Below are 19,300 nucleotides of genomic sequence, written 5' to 3'. Positions count from 1 at the left end.
CCCAGTGAACACAGGTAGCCCGAGACCAACAACAGCATCAGAGACGAATGGAGACTACACAACATACATATTTTGCATACTACTAGTAATTAGGCTACAGTACTGAGGCGGTTTTCTTGGCTCTTGAGTCTTCGCTAATGAAGCTTACGGCATTTGGCGGTTAGCTAACTTACTTTAGCAACAAGTAAGGCGATCATTCCATTGAAACTCTGCAAATGACTCTTCAAAAAGGCACTTAGTTTACAAGTAACTTTCTGATTATCTGATTAACAACATTAATTTAAACATAGATAGCCAGGTTACATAGTATTTTTCTCTATAATTCTTTATATTCACATTAAAAAATATAATGATATTCATCTTCCACATGATTGTCATTACAAAAGTTACGACTCCTCTGGCTTCTATCCATCCCTTCATATTGTCCAGTGACCTGAGGATTTCTGGTGTTGTTGACTCTAAAATTACAAATAGCCTGCCTGTACTTCTGGTTTTCAGAAAATACATTTCGAGTTAAAGCACCTGTTTAAATTCTGCACCACATTATGTCATATTTGGTTCTCACTTTGCCACTTTTGCATGAACTGATCTTTGAGCCTCTCTTAACCAGTTGATGTCACTGCACTTTTGTGTGAACCAGACAAAACCACAGTCTGAGCAGATATTTGTACATTATTCAACTCTGTTTACTTTGTTTACCTTCTATCAGGCTCCCCCTGAAGCCAGAGTGGATATCTTCCCAGCTCCCCATAGAACATATTATTGCAGGCTGTCATTTTAACTTTATAGGTGTACTTCAGAAATTTGGGGGTGTAGATTTTCCAATATGTCTGTTTCTTGTTTGTTTTTCAAACCCCGACACTTCACGTGCGTACAATATAATTGGTGTACCTAACTTGTCAGAAGGATCTAATGTGATATTTACAGGAAAATCAACTTTTCTGCGTTTACAAAAAAAAAAATCACAAACATTGCATGGGTGGTTTGTTTATGCCGGTCCTAAATGTCAGTCTTAAATGAACCATTGTAATTCATAATGACGCTGAGATATTTAAAGCAATAGACCATCTCAATAGCTTTTCTCCATTGCATACAAACTTTAGTTTGTGAGTATGAGGTTTTTTGACAATTGATTACTGTAACTTTAGTTTGATCACTATTAAACTTTAATTTCAGCTTCTCAGAGAAATCCCTCATATGGTCAGTTGCTCTCTGTAACCCTTCTTTTGTTGTAGACATGATAGTTGTGTCATCCATGTACATCAATATCATAAGATGTCTATACAGCGGTGTCATGAAAATTAATAGATATCTATTCTGTTGTAGATAGTCCTCTTGGTCATTGTTAAATAATGCAAATAACAATTTTCACCTTGTCTGGCTTCTGCTAGGCTTGCAAAAAAAATCAGATTTAATACCATTAAATTGGTCAAGAGAACTGCTCTGCCCAAGCTCAGTCACAGGCCTGCCTGGGGCTGTGCATCCTGCAATCAGAACAGTGCCAGTTTACTGCACCAGTAATGAAGACAAAGAGAAGAGAAAGAAAATTACATCACATGGTTAAAAACTAGCTGTCTTTTGAGTGGCATGCCTGGCAACCAATCAGTAAACCACAGTATGAATTCAAACCAACAGCGAGCTGAAGGCTGGCTTGTCAGGCATATATTTTGCTTATGTAGTGTTGACTAAGTGCTAGACCTTTGAAGTGCCTAATTGTGCACGCAGAAACAGGGGGAAAGAGCATGTACGGTCCCCCTTGGTGATGTATCCTGCCTTGGCAAATGCCAAAAGGATCAACCAGATGCTGAAACATCTGTGAATTTAATTCATTGAGTGAAACCTCCATATGGGGATTCTCCCTTGGTGGTATGGGTGAGGAATAATTAATCCTTTTATTATTCATCATTTTCACTGTGCTTCCCCTCATATGGTGGCAGTTGCAAAGGCAAACACTGTACTTGTTGTCACATATGGTGGTACTCTGTTGATTCAAATACCTAATTTATTTCAGCAAACATCCACTTTTTTCTGTAGTTTCTCCTTAACTGACTTACTATAAGACCTCTAGGTTTTTATCTAAATTAACTTTAATTAGAGTGTCTATAATTCAATTAGTGTCTTAGAGTGTTTCCTCATACTTTGTCCAAAGCATTTTAGAATGCATCACAGCTCTAATAAGAAAATTGATTGATGGATATCTTAATGTATCATCATAACTGTTCCAGAGATTGCAAGATACAACTTTATTAAGCCAATCAGTCTAAAGGTAATCTTCTGTGATTGGATATGGAGCGATTAATAGGCTATGTCAAGTGTAGTGGAAGACGAGGCCTTTTCAAAATTACACATTTTAATGTTCCCATTAAGCCAATTTGTGTAATATTTCAATCTCCACAGCAGTGGCAGAATGCATCATCTGGCCAAATTTCATCAAATCCGACCTGTGGGGCCTGAAATACTCCTGCACCTGAGACATCGTGTTTGATGGTATCGTGAACACAGCATGATTAATGTTCCCCTTTGATTTCATTGTGTGGAAGACAAATAAATGTCACACACACAAGGCTGAAACAAAAGAAGAGACTGAAGAGAATCAAAGATTTACAGTCTACACACAGATCTTCATTCAGTTGGAGAATTTAGGGGGGGTGCCGCCCCCTTGATAGCAAAAAGGCCAAAATGCATCCTCCTTGTTAACCTGCCATCCTCTCTCTAAACCCCCTAGTAGCAGAGAGAGAACAGGGTTGTTTAGTTGAATATGTTAATCTAGTCTGCCTGAGTCACTGATCCCGATTAAGGTTTGCCCATGTTAGTTAGAATCTATGTCCCTGACCATGGCTTGGAAATACAATATCCATAGCCTAATACACTGCACAGTACACAGTGTGTACTTTTCTGAGTCCTCTGATTCTTTGTGTCAGTTTCATCTTGGATCTATAATATTCTCTAAACTATCTAGGTATGATGGAGGTTAAAAATTATAGAACCAAAAGAGTCGTTCATGAGTTGGTTCGCTAATCATGGGTGAACAAAATGAACCAGGTCCATCACCCCGGTTGAAAATGATTGCGTAAAGGACAGATTAGGTCCTTGGCAGTAAAGGAAAAGCCAGCAAGACCTGTCAGGTTAGTAAAATTTCAGACAGTTTGTTTCCCCCTATTTCCAGTTTTTATGATATGCTAAGCTGAAGGGCTGCTAGCTGTAACCTTATCTTATATAGAATAAAACAGGGCGCTTCAACGTTTATATTTAGCTGTATCTGCTGAAACAGCAGCAAGTTAGCACAAGTTACATTTTGGTTACTAATACAGCTAATTGGCCAATATGTTTCAACAATACATAGCTAACTAATTTGCTGTATAGATGACATACAGTGAGGATTCATGGAAAGCATTTTGTCAGTGCTGTGTAAGTTAAATGTTTTGTTTTTTTGTTTTTTGACAAACAGGCTGATCTGATTCGACCACTTAGGGGTCCAGGACTTCCTGTTGAAGACCCATGGTATAGACATGAATGGTTTTGATCATCTCATCTAACTCTTGACAAGAAAGTAAAAAAAAAAAGAAAAAAGAAAAATCCCAAAATGTCAAACAACAAAGGCGTTAAAAAATCTAATTTTACACAGTTGCTGTATTTTTCTGCTGTAAATCTAGTTCTAAACTTCATTCTAAACATGCAAATAATGCAGTGTTTGTCAAACATATTGCACCAACTAACACTTCAGAAAATACTGAGCTCTACAAGTACCACAAAACTGTTTTGCACTGTTTGGTGTGAGTAGGTTTAGTGAACACTTCACTGGCGCTTCTTAAGTAGCCACCAGCTCTGTGCTCAGCTCACTGTCGTCCACTTTATCTTCAACACAGCTGCTCTAAATATTCTCCTTCTGAGCTGCACTCCTCCTGTTTGGGTCCATAATTTCAGTGTTTTTGAAGCAGTCATTTTCATTCTCTTCATTCTACCTCTGCTAACTATCTTGCCATCACATTTTAGCTTGTAACCAGCGGATGGATAACGCATGTGCACGCTATGTGCTTGATTGTGACTATGTGACAGGCTGACATTGAAAAGTTTCAGTGATTTGATATTTTATGTATTTCATTAGATTTTTTGTAGTATTTTAATAGTATTTTATGTTTTTAAATAAATGTATTTCAATTTAAAAATATTTCTGAGCTCGGGTACCACCAGTGGTACACATACCACAGTTTGAGAACCTAGGAAATAGTGTATTTCCATACAGTACAGTGAGTGCCTTTAAAAATTCCCTATGGGAAGGGTAACGGTTTGAAAAATTACCTCTCAACATGATCTGAATGTGAACAAACTGCACGGTCAAAGAAGAACATTGATTGCAAATTGCACATCACAAATGAAGATAAGCAGAGACTTATTTGCTAAAGGATTTAAACTGTTGCATGCAAAGCTTTGCCCTGCTTGATATTCACACAGTGTTTTGTGTTTCACCTGTTTTTGTGCACAGACTACAGAGCAAACAATGAAGAGGGGTTGGTCTCTCACTGAATGTTTTGCAACTTGCAAAATGCTTGTCATCTTTGTGATGAGATCATGACCCCGAGTAAGAAAAACTATGTTAACTCACTGTAGTATTGCTGACTCGCTCCCCTCCAGCTTGTGCTGACATCTATGGACCCAAGGTGGCATGAAAATGGATCCAACTTTCAATCAATTCGTGGCCTTGTGAGACCCGGTCTACCAGAAATAGTCCTGCATCACCCTGTTGGTTGTATCGACAAGCCTTGCTGTCAGAAGACACATAGTTTATTCAGGTAGACAATAGATTAAAGGAATAAGGTGGACAGGGTTGATGAGCATGGATTGCTGAGTGTGTACAAGGCACTGTGCAAAGTTTACAGTGGCACCGGGAGACAGGATATTGGCAGGTACACAAAAAGACTGTGAGATAACCAGGGCTGTACAGAGATGATCTAACCAGCTGTTGTCTGGGAACATGTTGGAACATTTGAAAATTAACCTTCATTAACACACACTGTGGCCTACTGCACACGAAAAAAAGAGAAAAGGTGTCATAAAACAGCAGAATGTCTCTTTCACTTGAGCATGTTAGGATGATGATATCGAGAGCGAAGTAAAACTGTGAGAACACCTTTTGTTCACGGAAACAAAAAAAACCTTGCTTTTAAAGTGTTTTTTTCTTTGCATGGAACCAATCCAAGGTAATTTCTTTGAGACCGCTCATTCTTCCATGTCAGGCAGCCACGGTGCAGCGGCAAAACAGAGGAGACAGGAAGAAAACAGTGCAGCTGTGAAAATAGCTTGCAAAGGGAAATGGTTAATGAAAACAAAGCAGTTCAAGGAGAATGAGGATCAAAACACCCGCAGTCAGATGTGAACGCGATAGTGGGCAACATCATCTCGGCTGTCATAGGTGTGAGTGTGTGGTCCAAATGAATTCTTTCTGCCCCTGTTTATTTCACTGCTGGAGTTGTTATTTAAAGCAGCTCCCCGCTGTGACAACCCAAATGGGAGTGTCGGTTGGATGTTCAGCCTGATAATGTGACTCACCTATGCTCACGAATATTTCCACTGAGGTGCAATTGGAAATATTCAAATTCACTGACCCACAAGGTGTTGGCCTTTCATGTGCTAAATTTACCAATTCACTTAGTCAATTAAAATGAGAACTCTCTTGTTTGTTCGGCTATGGAGGAAATTTGTAGGGGGGAAAGATGCAGCAGACCTCTACAAACCTGCGTGAAGATTGGGAGTGAACATAAAAACCTTTCTAATTAATTTGCATTCTAATCTCCACAGCCACATTGAAGGCCTTTGGGCCGACTTTGTGCATGTTGTTTATTTCCTGACTTCTGATAGACCTGGCAGAATAAAAGTACAACAGCATTTTATTTTGTGAACCACAAATGCGCATGCATAAAGAGTTCTGTTATCGTCTATAGTGGAGTAATGAAATTGTATTACTAATAATAGTACATTTATCACAACAATTGCTGTGTCAGTTTAATTATTATGATTTTTGTTTGGGCTGTCTCCGACTAAGATTTTTTTTCATTCAAATCAAATTTGTCTGTTCAATACAAAGATTCAACAAGTGCAGTTCAGTGCACCACACTAAACTCCTACATCAGCCTACATGAGTATGTTTTACCAGTAAGACAAGCATTTTAAAACCTTTCTTCATCACTTGTGATGTGAAAGCATCAGATTTGAATTTTCACTCAATCAGAAAAAGTAAAAGCCTGCATCCTACCATAGTTTAGTTATAAAATCCCAGTGCACTACTGAGCTTCTCTCCCCTGCAGCCGCTGTCCAGCGTCACCTGCCCTGCACACTCTTCGCAAGTGCTTCTTGGAACAGTGTAAGGATGAATCAAGACGAAGAGTTTTTGGTGAGTTTTATTATGTTTCTGTCGAATTTTAATGAAGCCGATGATGATGATGTTAAAAGTGCACTTTTGCAAAGGGAGTCTGGTAATAAAGCGGAATAAATCAGCTGTTTCAGGTTAAAGGGACTGCAAGCGATGATATACAGTATGTTTGTTCTGAGTTTGCCACAACACAGCAGAAAGGTGTATTATTAACCACCCAACTAAATTTGAATGATTAAAAAAATCATTATGTATATAAAAGCAGGTCTCAAGATCATGAAAAAATTAGCAATTTTCTGGACATGTCCAGACATGTTTGAGCCACTGGACACCAAGGACAGAGACGGGATGGTATTTTTTTTCCTGTTGTGTCGAGTTGTTGGAACTAAGTAGGCTGAGGGGAACTGCTGGCCTGATTTAGACAGAGAGTCACTGTAGTACGTTCATAACTAAACATTAGGGGATGGATGAGGGGAGGCAGATGCAGGGTCATTTGTGGGTCAGTTCATGGGGTTTATATAGTGTTCGGGGACCATGGGCTCCATCTTACAGCTGGCACAAAACCATTGTGCTGGTGGCACAGGTGGATTTGCTATTTTATACCAGTGCGATTTTACCAAGTCTGCAATAGAGTGAATGCACTTGCACCTGGTCTGTGCAGCCATGGGTGGAAGGTTTAAAAATGAAGGCAAAATGAAGGCGTGGCCGGGCATGTTTGCTACTTTGTGCGTGGTGCATTGGAGTACAAACTTCTTGTGCCTTAGACCAGCTAAAACCTGGTTGAAGCACAATCTCTGTGGCGAAATAGATCTGAATGCATAAGATAACAACAAGCATATTTAGCCGAAGCAAAAAAAAACCACACGTCTTTACAATCACAAAGCACCTTTCATTTATGTTCAGTCTTTTCCCAACACAGTAGTGTGGATTAGTAAAATGTCTTTTGAACATATCAGCGATCAGCAATAAAGTGTAAATATTGAAGTTAAAAATGTGTGTGTGTGTGTGTGTGTGTGTCACACCCTTGGCTGTGTGCGCACACACATCTCCACAATCATAAAACGCCTTTAGCCATGTGCGCGCATGTGTCTTAAGTTAATTTCACTAATAAGGAAAAAGGAATTATTATTATAATTATAAAGCCTAACACATCTCAACAGACGTGCACAGTGCACACGGGACGGGATCACAGCTGTCAGATCGTCTTTATCAGATGAGTCGGCATGACAGCTGGAGCAGCTGTAGTGTTTGTGTCTGTGTATTTATCAGGATCCAGAAAAACAAGGATTAAACAAATATGATCTATAACATACAAAATAAACAAGACGTTAAATCCTGAACACAGAATTCGAACAACAGATTAATGGTCTAACTTTCTAACAGAATTCGGTGCTACATAGTTGTTTTCAGCAACAATGTTCTAACATGTATAATGTTTTTAGAAGAAAAACTCCCCTTGTCCTTTACACTTTAAATAAAACATATTGTAGTTTTTAAAAACTTGTAGCAATCCTTTCCATAATGTTGTTGAACACTTAGAATAACAATCTGAGCCTGTCAGCGGCAAAAACAAGCAGCGCAAACAAGCAAACGTCACCTGCCCCACACACTGTGCTCCCTGTGCATTTTTGTAAGCCTCTGTTTGTTTTACCCTCTTATTTTAATACACACTGACTGACTGAGAAAAAGACAACAACAAAAACAAAACAAACAAACAAAAAACTGCTTTACTGGAAGAATCTCAGTCAACTGAATGTCTCTGACTGATGATTTGAATCTTGTACGGGGTAAGGTTACTGTCAAAAGATTTGTGCGTGCACACATAAAAAATCCTGCATGCATTAAAAATGTGTGCATGTTAGTCTATAGTTGTGCATAAATAAAAATTTTGTAAACTCTTGTTTAAGTCAAATCATGCATATATTATGTAGTGTATATTTTCTCTGTGAGAATACAACTCATAAAGTTACAACTTTACTAAATTACAAATACGGATTGCAGTTTTATTGCAGTGGGTTTTCTTCATTATGGATACAAATCTAATAACCGTGAAATTACTGTCGAAACTACGTCATGAGGTCACAGGCATTATGTATCAAATGGAAGATAACATTGATTCTACAAACTGGTAAAAAGTATTCAGTGTGTCTGTAGTTGCTTCATCATTATTTTAGTGTGAGGATTATATATCATATAAATTTAAAGTGGACCTGGAGCAAATGGGAAAAATGACTCTCCTTCCCCAAACAGCGGTTAACATGACAGTGTAACGCACACAGTTTGTGCCGCTGAGGCACTATGTTGATGATTTATGCATTATACGGATTCGTTCGGTGATTTTACGAACATACAGCTCAGTTACTTTTCATTTTTAACATCTTCCCTCAGTTTATAAGCTATATCGCTCATAAACAACCTTGCTAGGACAATAATTAGCTTAAGAGCAGAGCTTTTTAATCTTTCATGCATGCACAGTTTGTAGAACTGATGTTATCTTCCACTCGATACATAATGCCTGTGACCTCGTGACGTAGTTTTGACAGTAATTTCACCCATAAAACTGCAATCCGTATTTGTAATTTAGTAAAGTTGTAACTTTATGAGTTGTATTCTCACAGAGAAAATATACACTACATAATCTATGCATGATTTGACAAAATTTTTATTTATGCACAACTATAGACTAACATGCACACATTTTTAATACGTGCACGATTTTTTATGTGTACATGCACAAATCTTTTGACAGTAACCTTACCCCATAATCTTGGACTTTCAGGGGGCAGCCCTAATTAGAATACAGACATATTATTTGCTGCACTTTTGGTCATATGAGGTTAAAAGTTCTGTTGAGGTGGGAACCAGATATGCATGAATTTTAAAATCTTTAAATTAATTCTGTAGCTAACAGGTCACTAGGGAAGCAAGAAGTGGATTAATGCGATCTCTGTTAAAACCCTGATGGCTGAATTCGATATGAGTACAAGTACAGGGACTGTATGCTTTAATGAGCAAAGGCACTTACTGACAACGAGAGCGATTTGACTTCCATATGAGCCATCTATGCTAAAAATAGTCATGGCTGTTGTACCACAAAGTGCCATGTATATACTAAAGATTGCAAATGGAAAATATAATATGTTATGGATATATTATTCATTATATACACAGCCTCATAGTCATTATTGTGATGTTTTTCTTAAAACAATTCCTCCACAGTGAGCAGTCAGAGAACATAACTTCCTCTTAATTAAGTTAATTAAACTCAGAAGACATCTCCAAATAAGTTTTCCCTATTTCTAATGTAAATGTTTCCTCTGGGCACAAAAAGAACAATAAGGTATTATTGTCAAAGTTCTACTTGTTCAGAAACAGTCGTGTGTGTGTTTATTCAAGTTAATATTGAATCAAATTGTGTTCTATCAAACAAGAAGCATCAAGCTCCACAGACTTCCCCCTCTGTCCCTCTCTCTTTCTCCCTCATCTCTCTTTAAGTCCTGGTACCTCTCTTTCTGCTGCTGTTCCTTGGCTCACTTCTTATCAGACGCATTCAGCTGTCGTTGGAGCGTCCACAGAGACTGTCAGTGTACCGGGCCACTTGGCAGTGGTCGAGGCTTTTAATTTTCCCGACTTCCCAATATTTTAAATATCTTTCTACTCTCGTAATCCCCCCACCTCCCTACATTTCCTTCTACCTTTCCACACATGACCTGTGCCTAAAAGAATCGCTCGCTACTTATATGCACATCTATGGATTTTCACTGCAATTCTTCTTTCTACGTTAGGCTGGGCGATAATGTCCCCCATCAGAAGTCGTGTTTACCACCATAGTCAAGTATAGATGATATACTGTAGATGAGACATGATAACAGAATGTGTCATGAATTAGGGGGCTTGGATCAGTAATTACATGTAATCAGAGTCTGTTATGAGAGAGACCAAAAACATGGTATTATGGACTGTAATAATATGTTCACATCAGTAACCAGTACATGGAATCTATTGAATAAAATATCTTACAAGCATTTCTATAGTAACCAGTGTGTCAAGAAAAGATCAGCATAAAGAGACTAAAGAGAAGAAAAGAAAATAAGAGAAATAGTAAAATAGCCACTCTAGCAGCTCTGAGGCTGTATTTGTTAATGCTAGCAAACTAACATGCTTACAATGACAATGCTAACATGCTAATGTTTAGCAGCCATACTGCATACCTTGTTCACTATCTTAGTTTAGTGTGCTAGCATGCTAATTAGCACAAAACATGAAGTACTGTATGTCTTAAGTTTAAATTATGCCCCCTTTTGGTACAAAAACTGATTTGTCCATTTCAAACGATGTAACTCACTGACCACATACTTTATGCATCCTTTATACTGGCAAGCAGTGCATCCACTGGAGGATGCCATGCAGAGTCAGAGTCAGAGTTATCCTAATAACAAAAAAGGTTTCTGACAACAACAAACATGGTGATGCTAGAGGAGGTTGGAGTAACACCTCTAACCCGGGATTTCCACCAGATGCGGTTTTGTTCTGTCATACGAGCGACTGCAGTTTCCACCAGCAGCGTTTCAGAAGCGTTTCAGAAGCGTTTCAGCAGCGGAGCGTTTTGCCCATCTGATTATTTTTACTTGCTCTGATTTTGTTGATTAAGTCCTCTTTCCTTGCTCTTTGTGCTTCTACCATGGATAAACAGGCTACGTAGTTAAATAGTTTATTTTCTGTCTGTCTTTATGATCGTGAGTCTGCGCAGGGTCTTTTATTTTGAAAATTAACTGCATTCTCCCTGCCTTTTCTGTGCCTGACTTCCTACCCGTTCAACCTGCTCCGTGCTAACTGACGTGCCATCTGTCAAAAATAGCCTTGCTGCGTATTCTTTGTGGAGCAGAACGCTGAGCCGCTTCTGGGACGTGCATCTAGTGGATACACAAGCATTGTCTAGAATGGTTGCGAATCAGTCCGAGTGGCATGGCCGCGCCTGGTGGAAATTAGGGGTAACAGCTTTTAAATCCCAAAGCTATGATGGTAGAGGGCTCAGTCACTGTCAGCCACTGTTGGATGATCTGTATTATTCACTATATTATTTAAACATGATAGGCAGTGCTTGGTTTGTCCGTTCTTGGCTACTATAGAAACATGGCTTTGCAACATGGTGACCTCCATTGAAGAAGACACAAAAACATACGTATGAATATTATATTCCATTTTTATCGTGCTGCAACATAAATAAATCTCTGTAAATCTTTCATACTGGCTAAAAGACAGTGGTGGTTGATATTATCTTGGAGCTCACAATCCTGGATTTTGATTTTGATCAGAAACTTCATAATCTCATTGTAGAGACTCCTTACCATTCTCTGAGAACTGAACCCACCAAGTGATCAAAAACATGGCAGTAAAAGACTCTTTGCAGTGTACTATGCCTTCATTCTGTTTTTGATCATTAAGTATTTACTGTCCAGTACAGAATATACTGTGGATGTTAGATGCTGTAATCCAGTGACAGAACTCTGATGTCGTGTTCATGTCATATCAAATGTTCTCACACATGCTGCCGACTGGGGAAAAAACACTTCACATCATCTCTTGAGTGATAATCACTAGTAGCATTGTGAGATTCTCTGCAGTCTCTGATGTCTCTGAAAAACATCACAAATTGCTCAGATTGTGGAAGCCTGTCACAACATATTGCACCCAAAATGATAGTAGTGGTGTGATGCATTTACAGTAAATATCACTGAGGTGTTTACATACAAGAGACATACTATAATAAGAAGCACTTTCTCTGTCATGTAAATAGTCAGCTGACCCACAATAAAATGTTAATGTATGTTGTGCTGAAAAGGTGTGTTTTAATCGCCTTTTTGGGTACAGATATTTGATTTATTTTGTTGATTTAGTGTGCTGGAGAGCAACACTTAAAGTTTTGGCAACATTAAAAAAGTTTTGATGGAAAGAAAAATGGAAAATAACACTCAGGTTCAAAAAAGCAGGATTTATGTTTTAACATATAGCCTGGGTTCCCAATTTTCTAATCAGAAAACAAGAAATGAGGTTTGTGATGTTTGTGAACATTGCCAATACTCTCTTAAAACCTTTTGAATGATAAAGCCAGACATTTTTAATCCCAAAGTTTAGAGAAAGAGTGGCTTTATATACTGTTTCAAAGGACATGTTTTGGTTATAAAGTGCTGCCTGTAGCCTGTGTTTCAGTCTGTGATAAAATAACCTACAACAAACTAGATTTGATGGACCTTTAATGATCCCTACGAAGAGATGAAGCCCATGGTCACACTGGATGAGCTGACAGTCAGGAGAGCTGCTCATCAATAATCTGGATAATAATAATGCTCGGAGCAGTGTTCCAGGAGGATGGGAGGGTCCATGGCTATCTCTCCGCCTCGGTGCGCAGCAGATCCACAGGGACGGACCCATTAACAGAGATCTGTTTATACTGCCTCACCCCAATCTCAGCACATACCTCCTGACTAATGTCAGCCATGTTTAACAACTACCCACCTTATCACATGTACACACAGACGGAAGGCACCGGCAGTGAAATCACTCAAGCACAGAACTTGTCAGTTGCTGCAGAAAAACTGGAAATAAGACATTTAGAAAACACTGCAAGTTGAGATGTGATACATCTAAGTGAAGCTGAGAGGTTTGTTTGAAATGTTTGAATGTTTCTTCTGTTCTCACTCTAGAACCAAAACTACCAGTGTGCCAAATTTACTGATCTGTTTAAGAACTTCCTCGATTTACAACGTTATCATTGCACTTGGTATAGTATGACATGCCTGTGTACAGTTAAAATTATCAGTGCTCTCCACATTGCATAGAAAAGCTACAATGAGTGCGCTTACATGTTCATGAATATCCTGGTTATGATCAAGTTTGTGGAGTATTCTAGTTATTTTTTTTTTAGTTTTGCACATATCCTCATATCCTGATCTCAGAACCCTGAATGAGGCCTTATTCCTGTTTTGAGAAAGCTGGATATGCTACCTGGAATACTCCATTAGAAACCAGGATACTGTGACATGTGGCGACACCTTATTCTGGATTCTGAACATTTTTTGTCGGTACAGTACAGAGTGGCTGCCATGGTGAGAGATCAACATAAAACTGCGCACAGATGATCAGAAACCTGGACCATGTTCTCATGTTCCATGTAAACATCATATCCAGAAGAAGATCAAACAAAAGTAAGCCTTGAAACCATAATACTGGTGTGCATGTAAACACACTCAATTATTTATACACATTTCTTCATTCCATCATAAGGGCAATCCTGCCTCCCAGAAATTTGCTACAGAAAGTTTGTTTTGAAGGAAATTAAATGCTGTTTGGATTACATTTTTTATGAACATCACGAGGAAATGTTAAGAGATTAGGCAAGATGCCAATTTTTGATACACTCAGTAAAAAGTTTACTGACAGTGTATTTCAGTTGGTCTCAAAAATATCCACTAATGGCAACAAAAGCATGAAAAAACTTCTTGTGGTATGTTTAGACAACCAGCGATAAAACAGGCTACAAATCATTTTCAGGGGCAGCTGGTGACATGAGGCCAGAAACTGACGTCTGACAGCTGTCACTGTGTATCGGGTGTGACACGCTACAAATCAAAGTTTAGCTTCAACTTTTCTCAGGACTCAGTGACAATTTAGCCGCCCATGTTTGGCCTTTTTGTAGCTGTATCGCCGGCAATGTGAACATACAGTTGTGGTTAGGTTTAGGCACCCACAGCGTTCTGTTAAGGTCAGGGAAAAAAATCTTGTTTTGGTTAAAAACTGAAAATGTCTGCAGTGACTTGAAGAACTTTATTAATATTTACCTAAACCCACAATCTGTCCTTCATGAGAGTGTTTATGTTGTCTAAACATAACCACACACAGGACTCAGTGTCATAGTCCTGAGATTTGAACTCCCACCATCCACCTCCTTCTTGTAATCTGTGACTTCTGTTTGGTCCAAAAAGGTTGCAGGAAAATAAAGTTGTATTACATCAATGAAATGTCTAGAAGACAAGGTTGATGGGGGGGCAGTCTAACCAATAAATTTGCTAATTTCACAACTGTGTGGAGCAAAAAGACAATTAAACCAGGGATCCAAATTGACCAAGTAATAGACCTTTTCACAGAAGACGTTTAGACTTGTCTCAGTAGGAAAGCAGGTGTAAATAATAAAATTAATGATGGCGAAGTTACATTTAGCTGCTTCAGTTTCAAAGTCCTGATATTGTTCATGCCTGCTCACTGTCACACTATCATGGTTTTACTGGGACACTTCAACCGAATTGTCGTTAATGCCATTAGATCAAAATATCTACTATGAATGAGGCATATTGTTGAAAATAAACTATTCACTTATATAAAGTAATCTGATGCCAACATATGACAGTATGACAAAAGGTAATGTAGGTGGAATCAGCTGTCATTTCAACATCTAGACAAAGCTGTCATCATATTGTTTAGCTATGCTTGAGTGAAGTATTTACAGTAAATCAGAGTGTCTCTGCACAGGCGAGGCACCTGAAATGACAGTCTTATCTGAGTCTGTGCCCGACATTGTTCACTCCTTTTAAAATGGCCCAAACATGCCACTGGTAGTCATGGACCGGGCTGTAGCGATAATACAACTGATGTATCCCAGTTTCAGAGTCTCACTGTTTTATCTGTAAGAGAAAATGAGTTTCAAGCTGAAAGGAGACTTTCCTGCTATTATTTTTTGTTACATAGAGGCTTGCGAAGGAGCGCAGACAAACAGTTTTTCATACAATGACGAATACATTTGGTAGATAAAATAAATGTAGGAACTAAGGCTATTGCAATAACTGCGTTTTTGAAATACAGTGCAATTGACAAGCCGACCGGAGGGGTCAGCAATCAACTGCAACAAGCATTCATGTTTTTCACTTTTTTCATGAGAATAGGCCCGTCTTGTTTTGCACTTCAATACTTCTTAAATTAATGAATTAATGTTTCAAAAAATTCAATTAGCAATAAGGCCAGTAGTGGTCCAAGCTCAAGGATGAATCCATAAAAGCTGTCTGTGACCCAACTTCAAACTTGGATGCTGCAAGTTTTGCCCTGCTTTATACTGCATTAGGGTTAATTTTGTAGGCAAACCTGTGGAACTCGGCATTCACATGCTGCATGGCTAATGTGGAGACTGGAGCGATGCTGGACTGAATGTCAGATTGAGGGACAGTCAAGAGAAAGTGTGTGAATGTGAAGCGTCATTTGAAGCCAATTAAATAAAGACAGCTGGTTGGGTGCTGAAAGTTTATACGGCAGGACAAGCTGTGTTAGCTTTATTGTGGTATGGAAGCTGGCTGCTTTTGCTCTGTGGTGAAAATCCAATTCATATTCTGAATGTAGAATTTATATTATAAGTCATGATGTTGCAATCATTCAAGGTCGACTTATCACGCCACAAGTCTGTATGATATCTACCTTTTTTAAGAAAAACAATGTTTTATTTAGAATGTCATGGAGAAGTACTATACTATCCACAATGGCTAGTTATGTTACTCTCCTTAGCTAATATGAATCTTGAAAATAATGTTGTTATGCCGCAGTGAATATTATTTACATATACACACAACAGAAACTATAAGATATTACAGCACCATTATTAATAATATAAATACTATAATAATGACAGTAAAATGAAATGAGGGTTAGCATGACAGCATCATGATACTTTATTTTCTCTACATAAATCTAATTTAACTTTGTTTCACTGTATATTTCTCCTCTGGTCATGTCTGCCCCCTCCATTTTGGAACCATTGGTTTATGGGATGAGTAGTTCCTTCACTCTTAAAATAATCACATACACAGTCTTATGCTTCACCTTTATTTGAGTTTTCCAGTCCTATTTGCTCCGAATCACATGTTTTATAGTTTGGATTCATCTCATGGTTGGTTGGCTTGGTTCCAGGCTTAAAGTTCTTTACATAAGGATTTTCTGAAGCGTCAGTGGGGTGAATGAATGGGAAACTGAACCCTGGAACCTGAGCTGTTGAAAAAGTGGGCGGTCACTGTAAAAAAAATTGATTTGCAATGTTTAATGACCAGCAGTTAGCTTATTCAGGACATGTAATTGCTCACTGGCAGTGGAATGAGATCTGCAGATAACATTCCACTTAGCATTACTGCAACAAATTTCTTCATTTATTTTAAATGAATTGATTCAAAACCCCCAAAAAGATTGGCACTAATAGTTCATATCACACTGCTGAGTCAACCTAAATTACTGCGGACGAAATTTCTTTACCGTCACAGCTTTTGTAGGAACACACACTGTCGCTTGTCATGCATTGCATGAGTACCCGTCCTTCTCATGTAAGTGGTCCTTTAGATGTTAAAGCATTGATTGTTTATATATTGAACATGAATATCATATAAATATGAATATTGAACTCTTCAGAAATGGTTAACACATGTTGAAAACACAGAGGCAGGAGGCAGGTGGCAGTCAAAGGATACAAGGAAACAAGGGTAAATTTTCAGCACCAAAATAGGATGTTAACCATGTGACCCATGTCCCCGGCACTCTTTTACATTCATTATCTCACTACATGTCAAACACAGCCAGAAGCAGCAGCAAAGAAGCCATTAAGCCTTATCTATTATTGAATAGTCAAAGGCCTTCTAATGGCTGGAAATCGCTGACACCAAGATTCTTTCATAGACGTATGATTTACAGTCTATCCCTGCTTCAAAAGACAATAAAAAACACACACATGCACACGCACGCACGCACGCACGCACGCACACACACACACACACACACACACACAAACATGCAATAAGCAGAATTGCTTTCATGAAAATGTACACCTTGTTTTTAATCAATAGACCAAGAAGCAGCCAGTGGTCTGCTTTAATCTCTTCTCCCTGTTGTTCTGTGTTGTGAGTGGCATAGTTAGAGTTGCTTAGCCATGTGACAACTCTGTCTGCACCCTCTGAATATTTCTATTCTATGTGCTGCAGTAGTGACATTATTATTTCATGTGGATAAAGACATTGAGAAGACAGAGATGGCTGCCCTTTTACCAATAACTACAAAGGATGCGATGCAGTTGCACTGCCGGCTCTAATATGCGTCGGTGGGTTCACTGCGTTAATGTGACCATTCAGAGGAAACACTCTCAGGCCTCTATCAGCGGCCTTATATTTCCTGACCATTTAGGCTGACAAGCAGTGGCACTTTGAGAGAGTCGGTAGCGGTCCCACACTCATCATGGATGAGGCTCACAGAACACATGATTGTGTGGTGAGTCAGAAAAGACCTTTGCAGCTGCACCAACAAGTTAGAAAGGTCAATAGTAACATTTTTGGTTTCCAGTGTGTTTTACAGCAATTTAAACTATTAATTCTGACAACTGCTCATGTACAGTATACGGCCAAACTAAAAAAGCTTTCTTGCAAAACTCATGCATTATATTTTCAACCATTGTTATTATTTATGCGACATTATGACATCCATCTTTTTTTGGGGATCCCTCACAAGACAGGCCGTCCTCACCAGAATAACAGATGTATACAGTAGGTTGTCTGTTCAAGCAGCTTATAAGGACCAAGGCCACTGGCTCCAAAAAGTGAGTCAGTCACCACAGACTCCCATATTAAAATGCCCAACTTTACAGCAGAAATAAACATGTTTATAGCCTGATCCAAGAGACAGTTTTGGTCTTTATAGCTAATTTCATGACAACTGTAAAGGGGATGAATTTTTATATAAGGCACCTGTTTAAATTATTTTAATGTTTAAAGTTCTGCACAATTAAGAGTGTGTCCACTTTGAGTGACAGGTGAGCATCATCACAAATGGGTAGTCATCAGGTTTGGATTAATGAGGAGTTAGGTGGAGTCAGGCACTGCCAAGTATCCATGTCTGTGGAAAACATTTATCAAACACTTATCAACAGGTTAGTTAATGATGAACATGTGAGTGAATTGTGCCTGATCGAAGAGAATCATAAATGGGTCTTAGGGATGGTGTAACCAAAGTTTTTATTCCAAAAACATGGCCCTACTATAAAAGTTTGGATCAGCAGTACCAAACAGCAAAAAAGTGTGTCTTAACAATATAAAAGATGACACATGTCTGAATACATTACTTGAATGTTCAGTGAGGTAGTTGTATATGCCAAGTTTGTTCACTTTGACGGGGGCAGACTGAAAGGACCCCTCTTTCATCAATTTCTTCTGTGTAACAACACAGATTGTTGATTGGTAAAGACATAAGATTACTGTTCACCTGACTGGCCAGAGAATCTGGGCTCCTAATGGTTCATTTTGTATGTGTTTGAATGGGCAAATACCTTTGTATTTACCACCAGTCAGATTAGAGTGGTTGTTTTCATCCAAAATGGATGGGAGCATGATGCAGGAACAAAGTGGGCTGGCCCCCATCCTTGGCAAAGACCAGAACCACCACACTATGAGTTTCAAAATGGCCCTCCACAGTGGGTGACATCACAAACCCTCCGTCCACATTTGTGACTTCCACCACATGTATGTAACATATTTATTTTAACCAAAACTGTGATCTTTTCCTTCAACTAACCAAGTAGTTTAGCATACACCAAAATAACTATTTCATAACCTTGATCACATGCTCAGTGTCACCTGACTTAGGTAACATACTTAAGGTTTTGTACATATGTTGCTGTTATAGTCTCCACTGGTCATATACGTCTTTTTGGGAGTCATTGCCTCGGTCTATTCTGCCGTTAGGTATGACGATCTGTTACAGAACAAGAAAATTCTAGTTCAAGTAAAATCACAAGGTTCACTGAGTAGGTGTTGTGGAGCTTTGGATCATATTACATAATCTTCATCAACAGATGGTGTTTGGCCATTCTAAGAGAACTATAGATGTTCTTGTAGATGTTGAGCTTATCAGCCAAATTGAATG

The sequence above is a fragment of the Lutjanus erythropterus genome, chromosome 9 (genome assembly GCF_056507025.1).
Source record: "Lutjanus erythropterus isolate fLutEry1 chromosome 9, fLutEry1.hap2, whole genome shotgun sequence".
In the NCBI taxonomy this organism is placed as follows: Eukaryota; Metazoa; Chordata; class Actinopteri; order Lutjaniformes; family Lutjanidae; genus Lutjanus; species Lutjanus erythropterus.
This window is presented reverse-complemented; position numbering follows the sequence as displayed.